At 44.2% G+C, this 23,737-nt stretch overlaps 1 protein-coding gene and 1 long non-coding RNA gene across 4 annotated transcripts in view; one reads left to right on the forward strand and one right to left on the reverse strand.

Annotated features, from left to right (window-relative positions):
* Tmem117 (transmembrane protein 117) overlaps positions 1-23,737 on the forward strand; it is a 462,083-nt gene that overhangs the window by 156,690 nt on the left and 281,656 nt on the right. The window lies entirely within an intron of this gene.
* LOC120093715 (uncharacterized) lies at positions 5,406-11,968 on the reverse strand. 2 transcript variants are annotated; one of them, XR_005487352.2, is made up of 3 exons: positions 11,543-11,944; positions 10,659-10,775; positions 5,406-10,426 (listed from the first exon to the last, which is right to left on the reverse strand). It is a non-coding gene; the product is annotated as an uncharacterized LOC120093715 (long non-coding RNA). The 2 variants fall into 2 exon arrangements; XR_005487353.2 differs by lacking the exon at positions 5,406-10,426 and having other exon boundaries at positions 11,699-11,968.

A 23,737-nucleotide genomic window follows, 5' to 3' on the forward strand; every position in this document is an offset into this window, starting at 1 on the left:
TAGGATCCCCTTCGCCTTTCGTGGTCTTCTCTCTAGTTTTATAATCTACACACACACACACACAACCACACCACACACACACATACACACACACATACCACACCACACCACACACATACACACACACTCTCACACACACACACCACATCACACACACACAACCATACCACACACACACACACCACACACACACCACACACACATACACACACACATACCACATCACACCACACACATACACACACACTCTCACACACACACACCACATCACACACACACACAACCACACCACACACACACACACCACACACACCACACACACACATACACACACACATACCACACCACACCACACACATACACACACACTCTCACACACACACACCACATCACACACACCACACACACACACCACACACACACACACATACACACACACCACACCACACAGATACACACACTCTCACACACACACACCACATCACACACACATACACATACACACCACACCGCACGCAACACACACACCACATACACACACACCACATACACACACACCACACCACACACACATACACACTCACACACACACACAATCACACCACACCACACACACACATAGACACTCACTCACACACATGCACACCACACACATACCACATATACACACATACACACTCACATACACACACACCACATACACATACACACACATCATACCACACCACACACACACCACACACACACCACATACACACACATACACACTCACTCACACACACATACACACACACTCACACAATACACACTCACATACACACATACCACACACACACACCACACCACACACACATACACACACACCACATACACACACACCACACCACACACACATACACACTCACACACATACACAATCACACCACACCACACCCACACATAGACACTCACTCACACACACGCACACCACACACATACCACATATACACACATACACACTCACATACACACACACCACATACACATACACACACATCATACCACACCACAAACACACCACACACACACCACATACACACACATACACACTCACACACACACCATATACACACACACCACACACACATACACACACACTCACACACACATACACACACACTCACACACATACACACTCACACACACACATACCACATACACACACACACACCATACCACACACACATACACATTCTCTCTCTCTCTCTCTCTCTCTCTCTCTCTCTCTCTCTCTCTCTCTCTCTCTGTCTCTTGTCTGGAGCAGCATCTGAAAGCATCACCTGACTTGTCTGAGTCTTCATACTCGCTGAACTCACCCCACTCAGCAAACATCTCCACTCCCATCCTTTTCCAGTCCGAGGGCTGTGTTTTATTTTACAGCTCACCGTCTCATCGAAGGCACTAATTTTTCTTTAAGCTTTCGTTGCACTGCCACATTAAAGAAGAAAGATTCTTCCTTTGGGAGTTTAAACCAAGAACCAGCCCGAATTTGAATTTTCCGTTTTCTCCCTGTATCTTTCATCTGTCTCTAGCAAAGGGCTTTCCTCCGTATAAATGAACAGCGCAGGAAACATGCTGTGAGAGAGGAATAAATAATCTCTTACCTTAGTTTTCTTTTAACCAGAGTTCACAAGGGAAAAACTTTCTTTCTGACCTTATTGGTTCAGAACAGCACAAACCCACAAACAGATGCATTAGCCTATGTCCACATGTTGCTTCCAACATTCATGGTGGCCACCTTTTTTTTTTTTTTTAAAGTTTCTTTCAACCTATTGGCTGCTTACAGCCAATGATTACCACAGCACGCATACATCACCTGGGCCAGGGGCATCGAAGAATACATAATTTAAGAAAGAAGCTATGCATTTAGCCCAGTTTGTAAAAGCTGATCACATGGCAAAGTCCAAGGTGTAATACCATTAGTCACATTATTTTCTGAAAGGCAGGCTAGACTCAGTACACAGTAGGGAAACACTGAGTATATGTTTCACATTACTAATTTGGTTGTAAGGTCAGGTTAAAGTTCAGTGTTTGAAGGCCCGAGGGACCTTCAGGAAAGCTATTCCTGCAGGTCTCCTGTTTTAATTGGGATACAAAGTGATGTGTCTTTTAACTCTGTCTTCATGCTTTCTTTGTTTGGCTAATCTTTTCCTCTGCTCCCCTTCCCCCTTCTCTCTGTCTCTCTCACCCTCCCTCTTCTCTCTGTCCTTCCTCCTCCCTCCCCATTCTCTCTGTCTCCCCTCCCCCTCTCTGCTTGGGTCCTTCTGCCTCCCGTGTTCCCTTTCTACTTTCATATCTCTTGCATTCTGTGACCCACCCCACTTCCTTTCCTTAAACCACCTCCCCCTAACATAGTTCCTTTCTGGTTTCATTGCCTGCACATGCCCAGTCCCTCAGGAATACACTGATCTAGAGCTGAGAAGGATCTTCGTAGGACCCCTGAGGCCTCACTTAACAAAATATTTTCTGGTTACACCCATTTCCTGAAAATCCATTAACCTCACTTCTTCACTGTGTGTGACTAAACATCCCTGTATATAGGAACCACATTCCTATCTACTGGTGAAAATCTAGGTGGGTCCCATTTCAGACAAAGTTTCAGGTCGAACTCAAACCTATCATCCTCCTGCCTCGGCTTTGTCTATGAGTTTGCACCATGTTACGGGTCAGATGGTGTTTATAACTTTACTAAATTGAGTGGTGTGTACACGTTGTATCTTACCTCTTACACGAACGTAGATTTTGAAACCCAAAATGCTAGAGCAGCGGGGAGAGCTTCAAACTGACATGTTTATGGTTCCTCATGAGTCTGCTTGGAAATGACCTATGGATATTCTGATTAAGGAATTAAACCGAGCTGTAATTTTTTTTCTTTTCTGTCAGGTTTTTGTTTTGTTTTGTGGGTGAGGATTTGTTGACAAGGCTATGCTGTGTAGAGTAAGTTGACAAGAACTCCCTCCATCTGTTCTTTTTAAGACTTTGTGTAAAGTGGCTTTTATGATTTACGTTTGGTAGTGTTTTGTCAATGTGACCAGCAGGGCCTGAAGGTTCTGAGATACTTTAAAATTGTAAATAGTTTCTTTAGTAGTGACCAGACGGTTAAGCTTTTGTTTTGGTCTTAATTTTATGGCACTACTTACACATTTATCAATTTAATTTCCAAATTATTTATCATGAATGTTATGGTGCCTGTCTTATAATTTTAATACTTAAATTTTTTTGGTAAGCTCCCTTACATTCCGAAGACTGCCACTTTTCTCACCTTCCTTAACTCTTCAGTGGCCATGCCAGGGGACATTTTATAGTCATTCCAGAGGTCCCTGCTCTTGCCCTCCCTGACGTTAATCTAACTTTTCCATTCTTTTATTCCTATTATCTTCAATAATTTTCTTCTTTTTTAATGTTTACCTTACAGTATTTTTTTTTATGAGTTTCAGGGATGGATGTTGTGTTACTGTCCTATCACTGTGATGAAATGCCCAAGACAGTAAGTTAAAAAGAAGAAATGTTCATTCCAGCTGCCGTGTCCTGGTCTGGCGGCTTTCGGTCCCATGATGATGAAGAGATGAGTGGAGGAAGGCTCTTATCACTTGTTGGCTAAAACTGAGGGACAGTGTCAGGGAGATGGGTTACTATCATAACACAGTCTCCAGTGATGGATTTCTCCATTGCCAAAATCAGAATGTTCAGTGTTCCGTCCGTCCTCTTCCGCCCTCTTCTGAGGCCTCAGCTCTGAATTCTGCAGCATCAAGAGCTTAGCTGATGATCTGTGAGCCTCTGAGGGCACGTTTCAGCTCCCAACTGTGGTATGTTTACCTTCTTATCTTCTTGAGCTTTTGTGCTCTGCCTTGTATGCGCTGTCCCCTTTCCTATGCATTTCAGAAACAGTGCTAGCTGAATAGGATGAATTCTGCTGTCTGCTCTCATATGCAAATGTTCTTGTAGAAACTGTGGATAAAAACTCCTTTTATTGTCCAAAATAAAAGGTGAAAAAGGAAGCTACGGCTAAATAGAAGGTATTTGGGTGGATATCCAACTCCTACTAGACTGTGTACTCATTGGTTGAATATTTACAGTGCGTAAAGCATCACTAATGGACAAGTAACATTATTTCATTTTTAATGATCGATCAGTTCCAATGGGGTATTATTTGCTGCTCTGTCATTGGCAGTAAATGCATTTGAGCACCATGCCACAGGGAGTTAGAATACAGGTTACATAGGACATTGATATGAGGCAGAGAAAGCACTCACAGATGCTGCTGCAAGATATTTGGTCACGTTGTGAACCCTGAGACTGTGTAGTGGAAAGACAACATGTCTCTAGGTGGTGTGGCGCAGCCCTAGGACATACTTTTAATCCAAGAGCTTTCTGTTTATTGCAAACAAGATTAAATAAAGTCAACCGTAGGTCAAGAGGCAGAGCAAGCAACCACTTGACAGGGAGTGAACCTAGATAGGAAAAGACCATAGAGAGCGAGAGGAAGTCTAGAGAACAGATAGAGAGACATATAGGAAGTAGAAAGGAGGGACTTCCAGTTGGGAACTTTTTTAAAGACAGCGTGAAGAGGGGAATAGGCTTTTTCCTTCTGGAACATAGGTTGAGGAGGAAGGGCAGCTGGATGCTTCCTTTGCCTCTCTGAGCTAGTAGGATTTCACCCCAACATCTGGCTCCTGACTCTTCATTTGGTAAAATCAAATGATTTGGATTTTGCCTTAAAAACAGCAAGATAGAGTAGTGGATGAAGTTGGTACTAAATGATTGTTGTCTTTTAATGCTGGGTCTACTTTGTCTTCATATGCTCTATAGTTCTTAGTGAAGTTTCTTTAAAAAGTGTTTACATGTTAGAAAGTTTGCACTAAACAGTGGGTAATCCATTCTCCCTTGAGTGATGTTTGAGAGGGGCCTACATGGCCCTGGCCCTGTGTACATTTCCATGCACAATGAAGACATGAGATCCCCTGTGAACAAATTACTCCACGAAGAAGATTATATTTTCACTACATCGCAAAATCTATCATTTAAAATTACAAATTCCTGTAAAAACTACTGGAGTCATAAAAAGACAGATATTAATTTGAAAGATTAAAATGGATATAGTTTTACAATTTGATTTTTGGACAGGTGGAGTGATAAAAAGCATGGAAATGCTTAACATCTTTGACATTTAAAGTATTCATCAAAACACTTTGTCTAAGGTCATGTAATATTGTCCACGCAACGCAAAGGCATAAAATCTAAAGCAAAATCTACCTTACCTGCAGTCAAAGAATGATGTCAAACAGAATCATTTCTGCTATTAAAATAAAGGGCTGGGCATCTCAGGGTTACCATTGCTGTGGTGAAACACTTGGGCCACACACAAATTGGGGAGGAAATGTTTTATTTGGCCTACATATCCAAAGTCACAGTTCACTGAGGGAAGCCAGGGCTGGGATTCAAACAGGGCGGGAGGGTTCCTGGAGACAGGGGCTCATGCAGAGGCTGTGAAGGAGAGCTGCGTGCTTGACTTGCTCCTCATGACTTGCCCAGTCTGCTTTCTTATAGAACCGGAGACCACCAGTCCAGGGATGGATTCACCCAATGGGCTGGGCCCTCACCCATTGGTCATTAGTTAAGAAAGTACTCTACCGTTGGATCTTATGGAAGCATTTTCTCAACCGAGAGTCTCTCCTCTCAGATGACTCTAGATTGTGTGATTGTGACATAAAGACTAGCTATGACTCTGAGTTAAAGGCTTTTTAGTTGGGAAGGAAGGCCTGGGGCTTTAACTTCTGATTTTACCACATTATGGAGAACGACGTTCCTGGAGTAAATGAGGGTCAATATTCACTGAGTCATAAAGTTTTATTCTATTTGACAATTTTACATGGAATTTATGTATGTTGATGTTTGAACAGCCATCGAGCTTTGGGGACACATAAGACGAAGCAATCTATAACTCACAGTTTTACTTCAGAGTGGAGACTAGTGAGGGAGGTGGCGGGGGAGGCGTATCTGTTATTTTTCTCAGTCCTGTAACTCAGCACTTGCTTACGTGAGGGAGGGCTGCTTTTGGCATTTATTTTATATTTTAAGAGGGCTTATAGTGCTTCATCACGGGGAAGGCGCAGTGGCAGACTCGTGGGCTTCCTGGTCACATTACATAAGCAGTCAGGAAGCAAGAGTAGGGACAGGAAGTGGGGTGCGCTATACAACCTCAACATCATCCCGCAGTGACCCACTTACCTCACAAAGATCCACCTCGTAAAGGTTCCACGACTTTAAAAAACTGCGTCACCAGTGTGTGTGTGTGTGTGGGGGGGCAAGTATTACACACACATAATCCTATCGGACAGTGTTTCTCAAATTTCCTAATGCTGTGACCCTATAACACAGTCCCTCATGTTGTGGTGAACTCCAGCCACAAATGTATTTTATTGCTACTTCCTAAGTGTAATTTTGCTATTGTTTTGAATAGTAATGAAAATGTCTGATTTGCGATCCCCAAAGGGGGTCGCAATCCATGGATGGTGAACCACTGCTCTAGGGGGCATTTTCACATTGCTATGTGACTTCTCTAGGGAAAATATGAACAAATACTTCATACTCCCCCTACCCCAACCCAGAAAGGGCACTGACGACAGACCAAAGAAATATCACCAAGTCAAGGTTAGTAAAGCAGTGAATTTGTAAACATTACTTATGAGTACAGGTGAGGCATGTGTGGCTTCAACACAGCTGCATCACCAGAAAGCCTACCACAGTATGGTTACGCCTCACCAAAGCTGTCCCTGGAGTTCTATGTGTGACATGTAGCTTAGCTGATCATATGTCTCCTCCTTCTTGCGGTAATATACAGCCCAGCTGATTATAGGTTCCCCTCTTCTGCAATTGCTAACATTTATATAGCTTTGAGAGGAGCTTTGTGAGTCCTGTAAGTTTTAGGATCTTCCTAAGACTGGTATATTTTGCTGTTTTCCTGAGTCTTAAAAAAAGACCCCCCCCCCCAATTTTCTCACAAGGCTTCAATCTGGAGGAAAGTTTTATAGAACATTTAAACCATAAGGGAAGGAGAGGGACTGCGCTGGTGGAAAAGTTTACTGGTTCTTGGAGCCCACATCTTTGTTGCATTGAGCCTTTGAAATAGCAGAAATGTTAAGCCTAGTCAGAACTTTAAAGATAATGAGCAACGTCTGGGCGTTCAGAAGTGCTGATATTCCTGCTCCTGTCATCTCTGTCTTCACTTCTTCTGTGAAACATTTGATGATGAGGAAACATGCAGATTTGTGGTATCATGCCTGTCTGTCTAATTTCAGTGAGCTCTCAATCCGCTAAAGGAATCGTTAGTCCATCAATCGCTGACACGGTTTTAAAGGGTAATTTCTTAAACCGTTTTACCTGTCACCTTTGTTCCCCAGGCCTCTTATACTCCCTTGAGTTAAGAATTTACTCGGTAAAGACTGAAGATTCAATCTTACCGACAGCCCCGAGGACAGTCAAGGGCAACATCGCCCGGTACTGGGATGTTTAGGAGAGGGATTAAGGATATTCAGATTGTGACTTCTTCTAAATGAAAATTTATTATTTCATTATTGCAGAGTCTTCATTTATTAGGATCCCCGGGACTTGAGGTAATTGAAGACAACAATAATAGTTCCTTCGTGTGCTACATGTTGTGGAGTGGCTCATTTTGAAGGATTCCCCAATGTGTCCCAGGCTGCTTATGAAGTTCAGGGCACAGCTCAGCTGCGGCGGAGGAAATGCAAGCTGTTACATACATTTTGTCCCCCACCCCCGAGGGGACTTTTCAGACTTACAGTGCGCTAAACCCTGTGCACCACGGTCAGAGGCGTAAATCTTCCTCCAGCTCACGGTTGCCATGGCAATTTGATTATAGAGGGAAGGATAAGAATAGTGACAATAATGATAATAGATAATTTACTTATCTATTCTAATGAACGACCCTAGCAAATGCTGTGCTGTGTGTGTGTGTGTGTGTGTGTGTGTGTGTGTGTGTGTGTGTAAGAAATGTCAGACTTCCTGTAATCTTTCAAGAATAAATGAATAATAAATTATACTTCAAGCCTGGAGGTGTGCAATTAAAAGTTATTGTAAAACTAGGCTCCCGCAGCAGTGATGCTGTAAGAGGAAGATTGTTCATTACGTGTTCTTCCACTAAATGTTTCCCTCCCATCAAGTGTCAAATTGGGTTATCATTTAGGCTTGGCGTAACCAAACGGTATGATGGTCATCTTCGTGCCGAGGTTGAGATGCACAAACAGGTAGCCTAAAGGCAGAGACAGAGGTGGGAAAATGACAGCTACAGACCACAGCCTTTTCAGTGATTCGATTACCAAGGACTCTGATTCACTGGAGCACACAGTAACACCTTTGAAAGGGATCGGGCGAGTCCCACTTTTATCATGCAATTTGTCCGTGTTAGGTTTCAAAGCTGTATCCATGTGCAGGCTAGCATAGTACGACTGGACCAGTGAGATCTGGGCTCACACACCAGCTCTGAGCTGCCCCTCAGTTGCTTACAGCATTGATATATTATTCTGCCTCCTATCAAACACTTAAGTGATAACGATGGTACCCACCGTTCAGAGGGCCGTATGGAGTCTATGTCTAATGCATGTAATGAGATGTAAAAACACTAGCAATGCTGCTGTAGGTAGACAGTTACCTTCTAGATGATAATGTTTCTCCAAACTAGTGCTTAAACTTTCTAAGCAATAGTTCTAAGGGTGCGTCTTCCCCTTACCCCTTTGATGAGCCAAAAGTCACACTTCAGGATGGATATTCCTGGCATATTTAGGCTAAAAAATAAATTTATTTGGTCATCTCTAGTCTTCTTGAAGATGTCTCATTTGAGTCCAGGGTGATAAGCCTACTTCCCAACTCTGAGTGCAAGCCTGTCTCTTCTAAACCTGTCTGTGTTGGGGCACTGGGCACAGATGCCATCCCTGGCTGCTTTTTTATTTAGCAGTTTAACACTTCCTACAGCTTTGCAGGCTGCTCCAGAAAGAGAGGGATCAGGAGCTAAGGAACACAGATGGTCACAGCTGACTGGCTGCACCATCAGCCCCTAAGGAAGCTCCAGCTTAAGGCTCTGAGGTCCTTTGGAGGCCATGCTTTAGCAGAGGTGAGATTTACTCTCTGACTGACCCAGTCTCTCCCGGTTAGCCAATCTGTTCTCATTCCAAAGACTATAGACTATCCCAGTGGCCTGACTGCACAGAATCTATGATGACTCCAGTCACATGACCTTCAGTCCCACTTTGGGGACTGTGGCTTTTTCTCTGTGTCTTCGTCTCTTTCTGTCTCTGTCTCTTTGTCTCTTTGTCTCTGTCTCTCTGTCTCTCTGTCTCTCTGTCTCTCTGTCTCTCTGTCTCTCTCTCTCTCTCTCACACACACACACACACACACATACACACACATACACACACTGTGATATTTTTCCCCTGCCCATTTCTTGCCTTTAAGGAGTTTCCCAGAACCTTTATAGCTTCACAGACACACACTATCTCTTGGTCCTTCCAGCTTCTGAGGTGGTTGTCTTGATCAGAGTCTCAGAAGTTCTCAACTAGCCCTTTGTGAGAAGGTTGGTTTAGTGGCTTTCACCAACACTATATGTCCATCAGTTCACTTCAGTCCCGAGTCTTTGCAGCCCACACATTATGGGCTTACCTCACTCGGGTGCTGTTGTGTCAGACGTCAGCTGTAGGTCCTGGGTTCCCCTGGTCCTTCTTCTCCTTTTCAACTTGGATATAGACTCTGGGCTTACACAACCCTCTGTTAGATGCAAAAATTTGCTCTAGACTGACACAGAACTCAAGAGCACTGTAAACTCTGCCCCTCCTTTTCGGTGAATTCTTCATGCATATGCTCAACTACCTACTTACTGAAAATGATCTTTTGAAAATTGTGTCTATAGCAGACGTGTGCATTTTTCCGTAGTTGTCATTCCTTAAATGGTCCAGTATAGCAGCTATTGCATAGCTGTGATCTAATGAGATTTTCTATCACGGGACTAGGACTGGCTCTGTTGGTAAAGTGAAGGAGGACCTGTGTTCAGATGCCCTGTACCTGTATAAGTATTCATAATGCTGTGGCATGCTTATGATCATAGTGTTGGCTGACAGGCAGATCCCAGAGCTCCTTGGCCAGTCCTGCCAACTCAGTTGGAGACCTGGTCTCAGAAGGAGAGTGGTTTAGGAAGATATTTGCTATTGTCTTCTGGCTTCATGCATATAAATACTAGCAAAATCCATGGGATATGCAAGTTGTATGTAAACTCTATGACATCTTATATTAAGGATATTGGTATTAATAACTTCAGGATCCAGGAAGCTCCTTGAACCAGTCCCCTGGGGTTCCCGAAGCTCTTGGAATTTCTGTTTTTCTGTAGTGGGTACAAAATGAACAGGTAGAATGAAGAGAGCATTATTAGAAAGGCTGGAAGAAGGGACTGGGGATTTAGCTCAGTGGTAGAGCACTTACCTAGGAAGCGCAAGGCCCTGGGTTCGGTCCCCAGCTCCGAAAAAAAGAACCAAAAAAAAAAAAAAAAGAAAAAAAAGAAAAAGAAAGGCTGGAAGAGTCATGAGTGCCAGGTTTTCATGCAGTGGATGCCTCACCTTCCCAGGACATCCATCTGAGTCTCACTGACTTGAGTCATGGCTTTGCTTGACGGGTCTGATTGGATAAATCACTGGTCACATGACCGGACTCAGAGTGTGCTTGCTTCCCACTTCCTAGGGACAGAAGACAGAAGTTCTGCTCACTGATCGCATGGTTGGTTTTCTTTCCTTTCCCCCCTTCATTTATTTTTATTTTGTGTGTGTAAGCGGTGTATGTCCATATCTACAGAGGTCAGAGGACAGCGTGGAATCCCCTGGATCTGGAGTCGTGTAACCCAGATGCTCTGCAAGGCCAGCAAGTGTTTTTAATCAGGGAATCATCTCTGTAGCCCCACGGTTGGCTTTCCCGGTGGCCATTACCCATCCTGAATCTTTCCTGCTGCGCTGTCTTTTCTGCACACATTGAATCTTTCCACACTTCACATGTGTGTTGCCTTGGTGAAATAAATGTTGACAAGTCAAAGGAGCTTGCATACATAACACAACGTACCCCTACCACTCAGAACATTCATTCAGTCCACTCGATTTCTTTTGAGCTCTTTTGGGGACCAAGAACAGAGGGCAAACATACTTTGTTTTTCTATTTTATTTTTTTTTGACCCTGCTATGATTTTTATCTTTGTATTTCTTTTCTAAGTTTTTACTAGCATACGTTAATCACACATCCTCGGTTTCATTAGGACATTTTCTACATGAACACATTGTATTTTGTCCCCTGTCACCCCGTCGTTTCTTGCCTTCTCCTACTTCCGTGGATCACTTTCTTTTTCTAATCATTCACCATTTAACATCCATGTCTTTTGAGGGGGGAATTAGTAACCCAAAGAGTTTATTTATCATGCTTACATGAGTATGGGTGTGGGGTCACTTCAAGGACTTACCAGTGAACACCACTGAAGAAACTGCCACCCTCTGATAACCATTAGCTGTCCACTGCTCCTTAAAGACGGTTGGAGGCTTTTGTGATCTGCCTAGACACCCTGGGAATGGAGGGAGGCCGTGAGTGCCTCACGCCTTCAGATGGAATGTTGACCTACCCAGTCAGCCCAGCGCAGATCTAATATAGGTAAGAGCAGCTGCGGTGAGTTCCTGAATATAAGATCCGTGCCATGGCCGCCGCACAGCACTCTGCCTCTTCCTCCAGCTCTCACGACCTTCGTCCCCGTCTTTCCTGACGTCCCCCAAGCCGTGGAAGGGGTGATAGAGTTGTTCCATGTAGATGTGAGGACTCAACAGCCATTTATACTACAGCGCGTCCGCGAGCCATGAGAAAGCACCACCGGCTGCAAAAGCGGGTCCCCCCCCCCCCCCCCCCCCCCCCCCCCCCGGAGCTGGGGACCGAACCCAGGGCCTTGCGCTTCCTAGGTAAGCGCTCTACCACTGAGCTAAATCCCCAGCCTGGGTTCCTCTCTTCAAAGTCAGCAGCAGCACTGACAGAAAAGTGTCTCTGCTGAGCAAAACAGGACAGTCCCACTTTCCCACCTCGTCACGTCACGGCAACCCCATGTTGACGGAGCGTTACTGAGTGAGGCTGCAGCAGAATTATTGCCAGGCGATGGTCCACGCGGGACGCGTGTGGCCTTTAGGTTTGAGTGTGATGGTTTTAGATGGTCGGGAAGTTTTAGAAGTCAGGTGATTGTAAGTGAGGGGGAGGGCTGGAGAATGAAAGGACGAGGTGAGAAATTGCATACTTGATAGTTAGTGACACGTCTTTAATGCTTGCTGTAAACACCCTGAAGGCAAAGCCTTTGCTGAACTGATTTAAATGGAGAGCCCTAGGGCATCAATGCCTTGAGGGAATGACATGTATTGAAAATGATACTTTCTGATTTTGAAAGGTTTCTACTTAGAAAGAACATGTGCGCCTATAAATCTTAACTGAGAATTGGAAAGGGATCGCATTAGGTAATTTGTAAAATTTCAGAGCTGTTCGAAGACACTTTCCATCGAAAGAACACCTTGAAGTTATATTGAAAGTTTTTGGAAGATAGCTTTGGGTTTTTGCAATCTCGAAATCAATTTTATTACAAATGTCCCTGGATATAGGAACAGCCAGTTTTGGAACTCAGCTGAGGTGTCAGTGTGTCGGTTATGGTAATCGTGAAGGCTCCACAGAGAGAGCATACACCTCACAGCCCACGCACAACGTCTCAAGAGCAATGTCTGTAAGCAGACTGCGCTTTGGAAATCTATTTTTCTTTTCTTTTTTTTTTTTTGCAAAACAGGTTTTAATATCTGAAATGATCATCACAGCACCAGAGTATGCTTTTCTTCTGGACTACATTAGTTTAGGGTACAGTGATTTTAGCAATGTTGACCCGGACTGGTCCTAATTTAAAAACTATCCCTGCCCTCAAGTCCAAGCAAAGGGATGGGGTGGGGTGGGGCAGCTTCAGGCAGAATCTACCCACTATGCTAATACCATTGTGACCTCCAGGGGAAGGGGCACATTGATGAACAAGATAGACAACTGAATGATTCACACCAGAACAAATCTCAGACCCGAGGCACACAGACCTGTGACAGGCACTACGCTGTATATATATCTTTTAAACCTGCAGAAAATATATTGTCATCAGGAAGCATTTTATTCGGTTAACACTTTTGAGTGATGGGAGAAATAAGCTAGCATTAAAAGCATCACCTTTAAAATACTTTTCATACTTTAAAATACTTTGTCAGAGAATGTTTAGCTGTTGGAACCAGCGAAGGAAATCCTGATGCCACTTGTGTTCTCTGGTTATACAAATAAACTCACTTTGACGATGATAAAATATTAAAAGTACATTTGTTAAGTCTTTTAACAGACATGACAGTCGGTAATTAACCTAGGAGAAACACTAGTGAATTGGAGGGTAGACCGACACTAGGCCTACTTCTCTGTCTGTACATGGTTGTCCTCACTTCAAAGTAGAGAAATAGTGTTTATTTCCTCAAGAGTTAATATGAAGATTAAATTAGCTAATATGTACAAAGTGCTTAGTACTTAAGCATACGTAATACTGTATACTATACTCATATCTTTTTGTCTATATACATGAAGTGTGTGTGTGTGTGGGGGGGGGTGTGCATGTTCACAAGATGTGTGTGCGCAGATGTGTGTGGGGGTGCATGCCTCATTTTGTCCATCTATAAAATTAGGCCATAACCTGACCCATAAAGTTATGAAGTTCAGAAACAAAATAAAAAATATATATTGTATCTATGAATGCAGTCACATACATATAATTACATGCAGGAACATTTACAACCTGTTCCATTTCCGTATCTGTAAGAGGGGAGCGTTAGTTTAAGTCTAGCCTTCAGAATCTCTGTTTGACAAAGAGATCACGTATCTTGGACTTGGAGAGGATTTCTTCCTGATGGGGAAGTATCGATTTACTTCTAACAAATCAGCGTCGTGAAGATGGAGTCAGGAGGTCTCTCTAAAGTCACCTGAAGGCTGATGGAGTCAAGCGCCAAGTGAGCTCTGCTTCTGCTGCAGGCTCGCACAGATGCAGAGAGCTTTTTCTGTTACCTACTGTGTTCTGGTCTTTGTCCCACTGGATTTAGAGAAGGAAACAATGCTGGGAGGAGGCCCCGCCTTCCAGGCGGAAGCAGAGGATGCACATGCGCAGTGCAGACTAGAAGTCGGGCTATGAAGGAGTGGTGCTTGACATGAGAGGGCAGCCTCCATCTGCATTTTCACAACACTTCTGTCCCTGAAACACTCTTCCCTCCACATTCACGTGCAGAGGCCTACGAAGACATCAGTATTCTGAGAAAAATGTGTTATAGAAAGTCATGGTGTCACTAAATCTTTCTGCTAAAGTGACAGAGACTGTGTGGATGGGTGTTATGTTAAAAAAACGGAAGGATTTGCTAACAATAATTTACCTGTTGTAAATGATTGGGGAGCAGTCCACCTGAGTGCCTTATCCCCAGAGCAGGATCTAGATTCTGGCCTAATCCCACTCCCGATTAGCTGTGTGACTTGTGTGGGGTAGGGCATAAACTTTTATGTTCCGTGATTTAATTATATGGATGGAGAAAAAAAAATCTATCAGGATGGCAGTGTGGGAAAGAATAGGTGAAGTAATTTGCTGTGCACTCCTGGTAAGCCATAAGATTAGGTCTGCCTGCTCCCCCCAAGTCAGCATTTTACCAGATTTTTCATTTTTATTTTCCGAGATTGTTCCATGTAAAAAGCACATTTTTAGCGGAAATGTTTTTTTTTTTATTCTCGTAATAAGAAGCTGTTTGAGAATGTCTACCTTTAATTTTTACTAAATATTTAATTTGGAGAAAGCCAACACGATAGAGACAAAGACAGAGAGATATTCTTGTCTCCAACATAGTCATCATCTGTGCCGTTGAGACCAGGTACGGGCAACGTGGCTGCTCAAACAGTTTATCCACTGAGCACCTCGGCAAGCTTCACTCAGAGGAAAGCACTCGGGAGAGAGATCCGCGTGACAAGCTCTGAGCCAACATTTTCTTGTGGAACACGATGGACCGTCACAACAGGACGCTCCTTCACCAAATGTTCTGCACAAGGCATCCAAGGTGATGTTACCTGGTCCAACCATGTCTATGCCTCCAATGCCAATGTCAACATTTCCCCCAGGTTTATTTTTTTTCCCTCAGCAACGTTGATTTAAAGATGAGCTGAGCGGAGTTTCTTACCTTCATTATTCCAAGCAGTTAATGAATTTTGTGAAGCAAAGGAGCAAACCTGTCGTGGTGATTTCAAAGACTGCCCCGAGAGCTGCATTTTTGAGTGGGTTCCTCTTTGGGAGGGCTGCTGTCCACATTCTTACAGGATAATCACTGCAGTGAACTGTGCTGGGAGTCTGCAGCAAATGAGCTGGGGTCTGGGAGCCCAAGCATCCTGTAGGCAGCCTATGCTTCTTCATCTTTAAAAGACAATGTGAAACTATCATTTTTTAAAAAATTTAGTTAGGGGTATGTATGTGTGTGTATGAATAGGTATGTATGTGTGTGTATATATATATCTACATATATCTACACACACACACACATATATATATAATACATGTATATGTATATGTGTATATATATATATATATATATATATATATATATATATATATATGAATAGGTGTGTGAAGGTCAAAGGCCAGGTAGATACTAAAGGTCATGCAGATGGAATTCAGGTCATCAAACTTGCCAGAAATTTCCTTTACCCACTGCACCATTTTGCCCACTCCTTCCTCAGCTTTTACCCCCTAAGATCTATTTTAACTCTTATTTACGTGTATTCATACGTGTCTGAGTGTCTACCCCGTGGATGCCTGAGAGGGGGCATTAGATATCCGGGAGCTGCGATTGCAGTGGGTAGAAGTTGACAGAGATGGACGCTAGGATCTGAACTCAGGTCGTCCACAATAGCATTGAGTGTTCTTACCTGCTGACTCGTCCGTCAGGTCCTGCCTCAGACTTTGTATCCACTGAGTTATTGAGGCATTTTATACAATTTCCTCTGTAAGTTTTTGCAGATTAGAGAAGCCAACCGAAGACGGGTAGAAGGCGTTTTAGTTTGTTCAAAGGATCTACAGTTTAAAAATCAGTTGCAATAACATGCCAGCATAGAAGTGCCGAAGAGCACTGACTCTTTCCTTCTTTGTTCTAATTAATCTGACGTGAAGGAAAACTATGTAAATAGGCAACTGTGAAAGGAGCACATGGTGCTGGAGAGAGAGAGAGAGAGGATGGGTATCTGAGAGTGTGGGGGCTCTTCTGATATCTGTGCAGGCACATGTAATTTGATAGTTCAAGAGTAAGTGGTATTTACTGTCGCTTCTGGAAATATCCCCAATTTTAATGAAAACATAAATGAGTCATGGCGTCCATTTTGTTAAGTCACTTACTGAAAACATAAATGAGTCATGGCGTCCATTTTGTTAAGTCACTTATGACGGTTTCCGGCATCTCACTCCTTACTGAAATACAGCGCAGTCTTTCATTCTGTCAGCAGCATCTACCGTACACAGCGACACTCTCTAGCGCCTTGTGAGGCCCACATGAGAGGGTACAGCGTGCTCATTAAAATTATAGCAACAGAAGCGGCAGAGTAAATTGCCACCAAGTGTTTGACTCCGACACTTAATGTGTGTTTCTCCTGACACGCCCACGGGCATGTCACAGTAAATTGTCCTTGAGGATCTCAGTGACGGCTTTATGGACTGAGGTTAGAGCCCAGGCCTCTTGGCTGGCCAGGCAGTGACAGGCTAAATGAGGCCAGTGTGCAATCAGCTTAGGGCTAGCTACAGATTTCTGCCTTGATGAATTGTGGGCAGAAGGGATCCCGAAGACTCAGGAACTCAGAACACAGACGAGGGAGTAAGAATAGGCAAAGGATTTCTGAATATGAGAAAGAAATAGGAAGACTCCACTTGGGAATGGTAAACGTACAAAGACTGTTCCTACCACCGGGGGATATGGTAGGTCCTGGTGAAGGCTGTTCTGTTCCTCTTCACAGGGTGCTACAGAATGCGTTCTTTGCCCTCTTTTTTTACAGTTAAATAAAACGGGAATCTGTGAGAGCAGAGGCACCTGGTGGGCTCACATGAAGCCTCAGAGATGAAGTGGTTGGTGGTCATGGTGGGGGTTGGGGATGATGTGGTCCTCTGACTTGATTGGTCCATGTGCCTATATCGAGAGAGTCCTTGAGTTATTTAACTTGCCACAGTAATGGCTTATTTATGGGGAGGGGTATGTCTGGGGAACTCTGGAGTAGAGACATGACAACATTTATTTTAGATATCCAGAGCTTGTAAGAGATGAAGAGGTTGGGAGGAGCAATGAGAAATGTATCTCTGAATTGATGAGTTTTCTGATATATACAGACAGGCCAAGGGTGGGGGGAGGGAGGGGAGGAAGAAGGGAGGGAGAGGGAGGGAGGGGGGGAGGGAGGAGAGAGAGAGAGAGAGAGGGAGGGAATCAGTCATGGGAAAAGGAACAAAGAAGTCTGAGGACCATGATGAATGGGCAGATGCTCACAGAATAAATGGAAGATATAAAGAGAGGAGGATATAGACAGAAGGCAGCCATATTTGGTGAGCAAGGTGATTGGTTCATCTCCTCCCAAGTGTTTGCTGTATGATACCTCTATGCGCTTTAATTTTTGTATAGCAACCCAGGGAAGCAGGCAATATTGTCAACCAATTGTGAAACCCAAAGGGAAGTTTGACTATTAAATAGGGGAGGATAACATTTACTTGGTTAAGCTGGATCTGAACCAAGAACTCTTTGCCTTCAAGCTGTAGGATTGGTTGTTGTTGAGTATATTTCTAGGACAAGAGTTATGACTGCACAAGACCTTTGACTTTGATGACTAAGAGATTCTTGGTGACAGCCAAGAAGGAGTTTCAGTTGAGAGTGGAGGACTGCTGCAAGTTTAAGGAAGGGCATATGCTGATAGACACCAGGCAGAGGGTGTAAATTCTCTGGAGAAATGTGTAGCATAAGAGAAAGAGTGTGGAGGCCCAGAGGGCTAGGGAAATGGACAGACTTGTCTCCTTAGCTGCTCATGATGATGATGATGATGATGGTGAGGATGATGATGATGGTGGTGGTGGTGATGATGGTGGTGGTGGTGGTGGTGATGGTGATGATGATTGGAATGGGAAGAAGAGTATTTCTGAGTCATGAGGGAGCAGAGGAGGCCTGACCTCACTCAGTTATACATGAAGCAAAACTCTGTACTATGAAGACGACATGGTAAGAGAAGAGGGTCTCGGTTGGGAAACGGCTGAAGACCAGGTGAGGTGGCCTGGCTGCTGAGAAGCAGAGGGACCCAGAAGTAGCTGTGTCCAATGGAGACTTTTCTGAAGACTGGTGCTTTGTGTCACATGACACCTCTGTCACACTCACACTTCAACAGAGCTATGAAACCAGGATGTCCTTGGTCCCTGCCATGATTGGGTTTTCTCTTTTCATGACTAAAAGAAAAGAAAACTTGTAAGAAAGATGAGGGAGTTTTATACCAATATTGCTGAATTTTGAAACAGTCATAGGATAAGGAGGCAGACATATTTGGGGGGCATTTATTGTCATTATTTTATGCTATTTCAAGATTACAGCCATTATGCTTATAGGAAGAGAGGGGGTGAATTTTAAAGGACCAACAGTAAGATTAGATGTGCTAAAAACTAGCTTTGTCAGTCATAAGGAGGAGGTGGTCAGAAGAGAAAGGGAGGCTCAAGAAGAAGGGTGCGCCAGGCTGAATTGAGGGTGTGTGTGCCTACAGTCCTTTGATCCATATCACCATGATGCATGATGAAAGCCTTTGTCACAGTGGCACTAAGCATGGGGCAATAACATGCTCTGGGGAGAGGAGGCAGGAGCGAGTGTAGCCAAATGATTGGGATCATTGAACAAACGGATAAGTCAAGTGTCAGAGAAAGGGCTTACAGGTCAACCAGACTGCTTTCATAAACCTCTCTAGCTGCGCTGTGATATGTAGTACAGGAGAATAATGTTCACGGGTGGTTCAGGCAGGAGGGACTAGACTTCATGACCTGGAAACAACATATGGAGGAGACCATGACCCTCTCTTTCTAGGGAAGCTTCTTTGATAAATGCTAAGACAGTAAACAATTGTTAGCATTCTGTCTAAAGTCTACCCCACAGTTACCTGGCAATAGTCAGGTATGCCTGACACTAAAAGGGGCTGCTTGCCCTCTTCTCTCTCTCTTGCTCTCTCTTGCTCTTCCCCTCTTCCCCCTTTGTCCCTTTTCTCCCCCTCCCCCTTCTCCCCACGTGCTCATGGCTGACCTCTACATCTCCTCTCCTCTTCTACCTTTCTACCTCTCTCTCTCTCTCTCTCTCTCTCTCTCTCTCTCTCTCTCTCTGCCCTAATACCCTCTCAACTCCCCTCCCCATGCCCTGAATAAACTCTATTCTACACTATACCATCGTGTGGCTGGTCCCTCAGGGGAAGGGATGCCTCAGCATGGGCCCACTGAGGCACCCCCTTTCCCCAGACCTCTATAGAGCATATCCCTACTCTCTCTTTTAAATACAACATTGGTGCCGAAACCCAGGATCAAACCAGGGACCTGGGACATATTCTCTCTCTATCTTTTTATAAACTCATCAGCAATGATTTCCTGAAATCTAACTGTGGCTGGGGCCGGGGCTTGGTCACAACTCCAGATGGCAGTTCTAAAGAGATGTTGAGATGTGAGCCTGAAACTATAATGTTAGACGTTTACCGTTAAGAGCAGTAACCCCAGTTCCTGGTTAGGTGAATCTTCTGGTAAAGCATGTAGGATCAAGCCTGCTGGGAGTTGATTTCCCCAAACCTGACACAGCTGCCCCTCTCCTGCAGGAGGGGACACGTCTAAGACACCAGGTTGAAAGGCCTGCCCTCCAAATCTCTGCCCGTCTCATTCTGGCTTTGTTTTTGTATTTTTTAGAGACGAGATCTTGCTGTGTAGGCCCGGGTGGTCTCAAGTCAAATTCCTTCTACCCCAGCCTTTCAGAGGCAATCTAATCACCGAGATGCCATAGTCTTTATTATGACACGAAGAGTTTATATTGCCATTTTCTTCAATATATAATTATTTTCTGCTTTGAAGTGAAAAGAATATTTTAAGTAATGCAATAACGCTGTGGAGCCATTAAATCTGTCCTTGACAGTCTGTGTTCTTTCTGCAACCTTGAATATTTTATTAGCCAAGCTAATTTGCTAATGTACTTTTCAAAATGCAATCTATCTGCCCAAAGTAACCTCTCTTACACCCCTGACAGTAGAATAAAGGAGGTTTCTGTATGGTTAAGTAAGATCCAAATTTGCCAATGAATGCCAGATTAATTAATTCACTATCCAATATATTGTTCTTCTCCTAGTTCAAATGTGGGACAAGGAGAGCCTCAAATTAATCGTTCTCCTGATGCTGTGAGGGGACTGCTGCTCTGAGGGGGAAAGTGGTTGCTAGGAACAGCAGAAGCTGGCCCCTTTCAGTGATGTCATTGAATAGACTGGAGGAGGGGATTTTCCCCATGTTAGCAAGCATCTAGAGACCTGAGTGTGAGGAGAGATAGACTCAAGGCTCTTGGGTCTCCCTGAACCGGTAACTGAGAAGCAGTGTTACGGAGCACGGTATCTGCCTAGATTAGAAAGGGGAAGGACCACTAAAGGGAGAGTTGATGACAGATTCTGGAGTCAAAGACAGATGTAGTAGATAGACTCCATTAGCACAGCATGGAGCTTCCCTCCCTACCAATTATGTCATAGCAAGGATTCCTGAGCATGATGTGAAGTGCGAGTGAGCTCCCATCTCCATTGCATCCCTCAGAAGGACCAGGAGAGGAGTCCTTGAGGGAGGACTGAAGGGGAGAGGAGTCCTTGAGGGAGGACTGAAGGATTTCATGGGGACTGTCCGGGCTGGGCTTTAGGAGTGAAAGCACCACTGAGCCTTCTGGGGCTGTGTCAGATGCTCTACTGATTTGACAAGGCAGAGTCAACAGCTGGGTGTTTGGAGTTACCTGTGTCCCCTTTGGTTGTTCGAGGCTATTTGTGTAGGAGGAATGCTTCAATCTTGAAGAATAGACTTTACTTCCCTGCAAATTGATAGCAGAGGCAGTAGACCGTTGATACAGTTAATTGCTTTCCCTCACCCTTACCAAGGAGGTCAGGAGGATGGGGAACCAACTGCTGGAGTCTTTGTTTTTGGTTGTGTTTGAGCCCAGCGGTCGAGCACAGCACCAAGTGACAGCCAAACCGTCATTGTCAACTTGATGAAATTAAGAATCTCTGCGGAGACCAAGTATCCAGGCATGTCCGTGAAGCGTGAAGACACACCCTACATGTGAGCAGTTCCATTCCTTGGGCTTTGGAGGGAACGGAAGGAGAGAGCACACTGACACAAGTGTTCATCTTTCTCTGTTTTCTGAATGTGGACCCAAAGTGACCTCCCTGTGCCTCCGTGAGCTGAAATAAGACCTTTCCCTCTTGAGTTACATGCTGGGTGTTTTGTCACAGTGTGGGGACGAGTAGCTAATAAAGTGCACAAAGCCCCAGGCTCAGTCCCTCACATTACAGAAGAAAGCCCCAAACCTCTGAATTCTTCATGCCTTAAGTTATATTTTTTATGTAATTCTTCACTAGATAGACTTTGTGACTTGTCTTGAAAATGTCTGAAATCCCTTTCAAAATTATGATATAAATCTAAAAATATTGGTTTGAATGCTGTTGAAGCTTCTTATGGTTCAGAAGAAGAAGACAAGGTAGGAGGAAGAAGAGGAGGAGGAGGAAGAGGAGGAGGAGGAGGAGGAAGAGAAGAAGAAGAAGAAGAAGAAGAAGAAGAAGAAGAAGAAGAAGAAGAAGAAGAAGAGACCCTAAAAATTCATTAATATTTTACATGAAACTTAGTGTGGTGGTATGGCCCCCATAGGTTCATATGTTTGAACACTTGGCCCATAGGAGTGGCACTATTAGAAGGGGTGGTCTTATTGAAATAGGTGTGGCCTTGTTGGAGGAAGTGTGTCACTGTTGGGGCAGGCTTTAAAGTATCCTATGCTCAAGGTATGTCCAGATCCAGTCCCCTTCTGCTGCCTTTGGATCAAGATGTAGAACTCTCAGCTCCTACAGTGCCTTGTAAGTCTGTGTGCCACCATGTTGTCTGCCATGATGATAATGAACTAAACCTCTGAAACCATATGCCACCCCCAATAAAATGTTCTCTTTCATGAGCGTTGCCGTGGTCACAGTGTCTCTTCACAGCAATGAAACCCAACTAAGACACACAGCATGGTCAGAGATGTAGGAGGACTGCCCTACGTGTTTTTTATTGCTGTGATGAACACCATGGCCAAAACAATTTGTGGAGGAAAGGGTTTATTTTATCTTACAGCTTACAATCCAGCATAAAAGAAAGTAAGGGCAGGAACTCAGGATAGGAACCTCAGGCAGGAACTGAAACAGAAGTCATGAGGGAGTGTTGATCATGGGCTTGCACTCCCTGGCTTCCTCAGTTCACTTCCTTATACACGCCTGGCACACCTACCCATGGGTGTTACTGCCCACAGTGGACTGGGCGCTCTGTTATCAATCATTCACCAATAGAATGCCTCACAGACCTGTTCACAGGAGAATCTAATTGAAACAAACCCTCACCTGACGGCCCTTCTCTGATGACTCCAGGCTTGAGTCAAGCTGAAAAACAAACCAAACAGAAAACCAGCACACGGATCAATAATCATATTAATTATTAGAAGTGGAGGGAGCCAGAGCTGGGCAGCTGCAGCAGGCAGACATACTGACAGGACAGCCACAGGCCTCGCTGAGAAGCCAGCCTCTGGGAAATCCTGCATGGAAGTGAGGTGAGGGGGACTGCTTTGGGGTCCCACAGTTGCAGAAGTCCAGGCCAATGAGCTGACTGTGACTGGTAGATTCAATAGGGGGAGACTAAGGAGACCAGGAGACTCACAAGCCACAGATGGATTCTGGCTCTGGGCCCACTTTGGATGGAGAGGGAAGTCATTGGGGTATTTGCCAGCAGAGAAAGCTGACTGATGCTTTAAAAGGGTGGTTCCAGTTTTCTTCTTTTTCTTAGGGATACATTTGGCTGCCGTCCACAGGATATCTGCCTGATGGTAACTTAAACAAACCAGGGCTTATCTTTTCATGGTTTCCGTTGCTGTAGGAGAGTTTGGGAATTGTTTTAATGTTTCTGTGGTGTACCGGAACTTGATATCCTTTGTGCGTTGCTTTTCCTACACCTTCCTTCACCGGCTGTTACTTGTTACCTTGTTACTTTGTTACTTTGTCTCATTATTGTGTAATGGCTGTTGTAGCTCCAGACGGCCTGTGCTTGGTCAGAACAGAAAGAAGGAAAGGCAGCTCTAATCACTTTTCTTGGAAACTTTCACCTGTGTGATCCAGGCTATCCCTTAGTTGTAAGTTGAACCCCCTGCATTCTTAGTTCCTACAGAAGCATAAGAAAAGCATGAAGGGAACTGGGGATTTGTGCTAGCCAGTCAGGCTCCAGTGACCAATGTTCTTGATTCCTACATCCTGTTGGTTACTACACCAATGTATACTCCACTACACACATATACAGCCCACA

The sequence above is a fragment of the Rattus norvegicus genome, chromosome 7 (genome assembly GCF_036323735.1).
Source record: "Rattus norvegicus strain BN/NHsdMcwi chromosome 7, GRCr8, whole genome shotgun sequence".
NCBI classification, from domain to species: domain Eukaryota; kingdom Metazoa; phylum Chordata; class Mammalia; order Rodentia; family Muridae; genus Rattus; species Rattus norvegicus.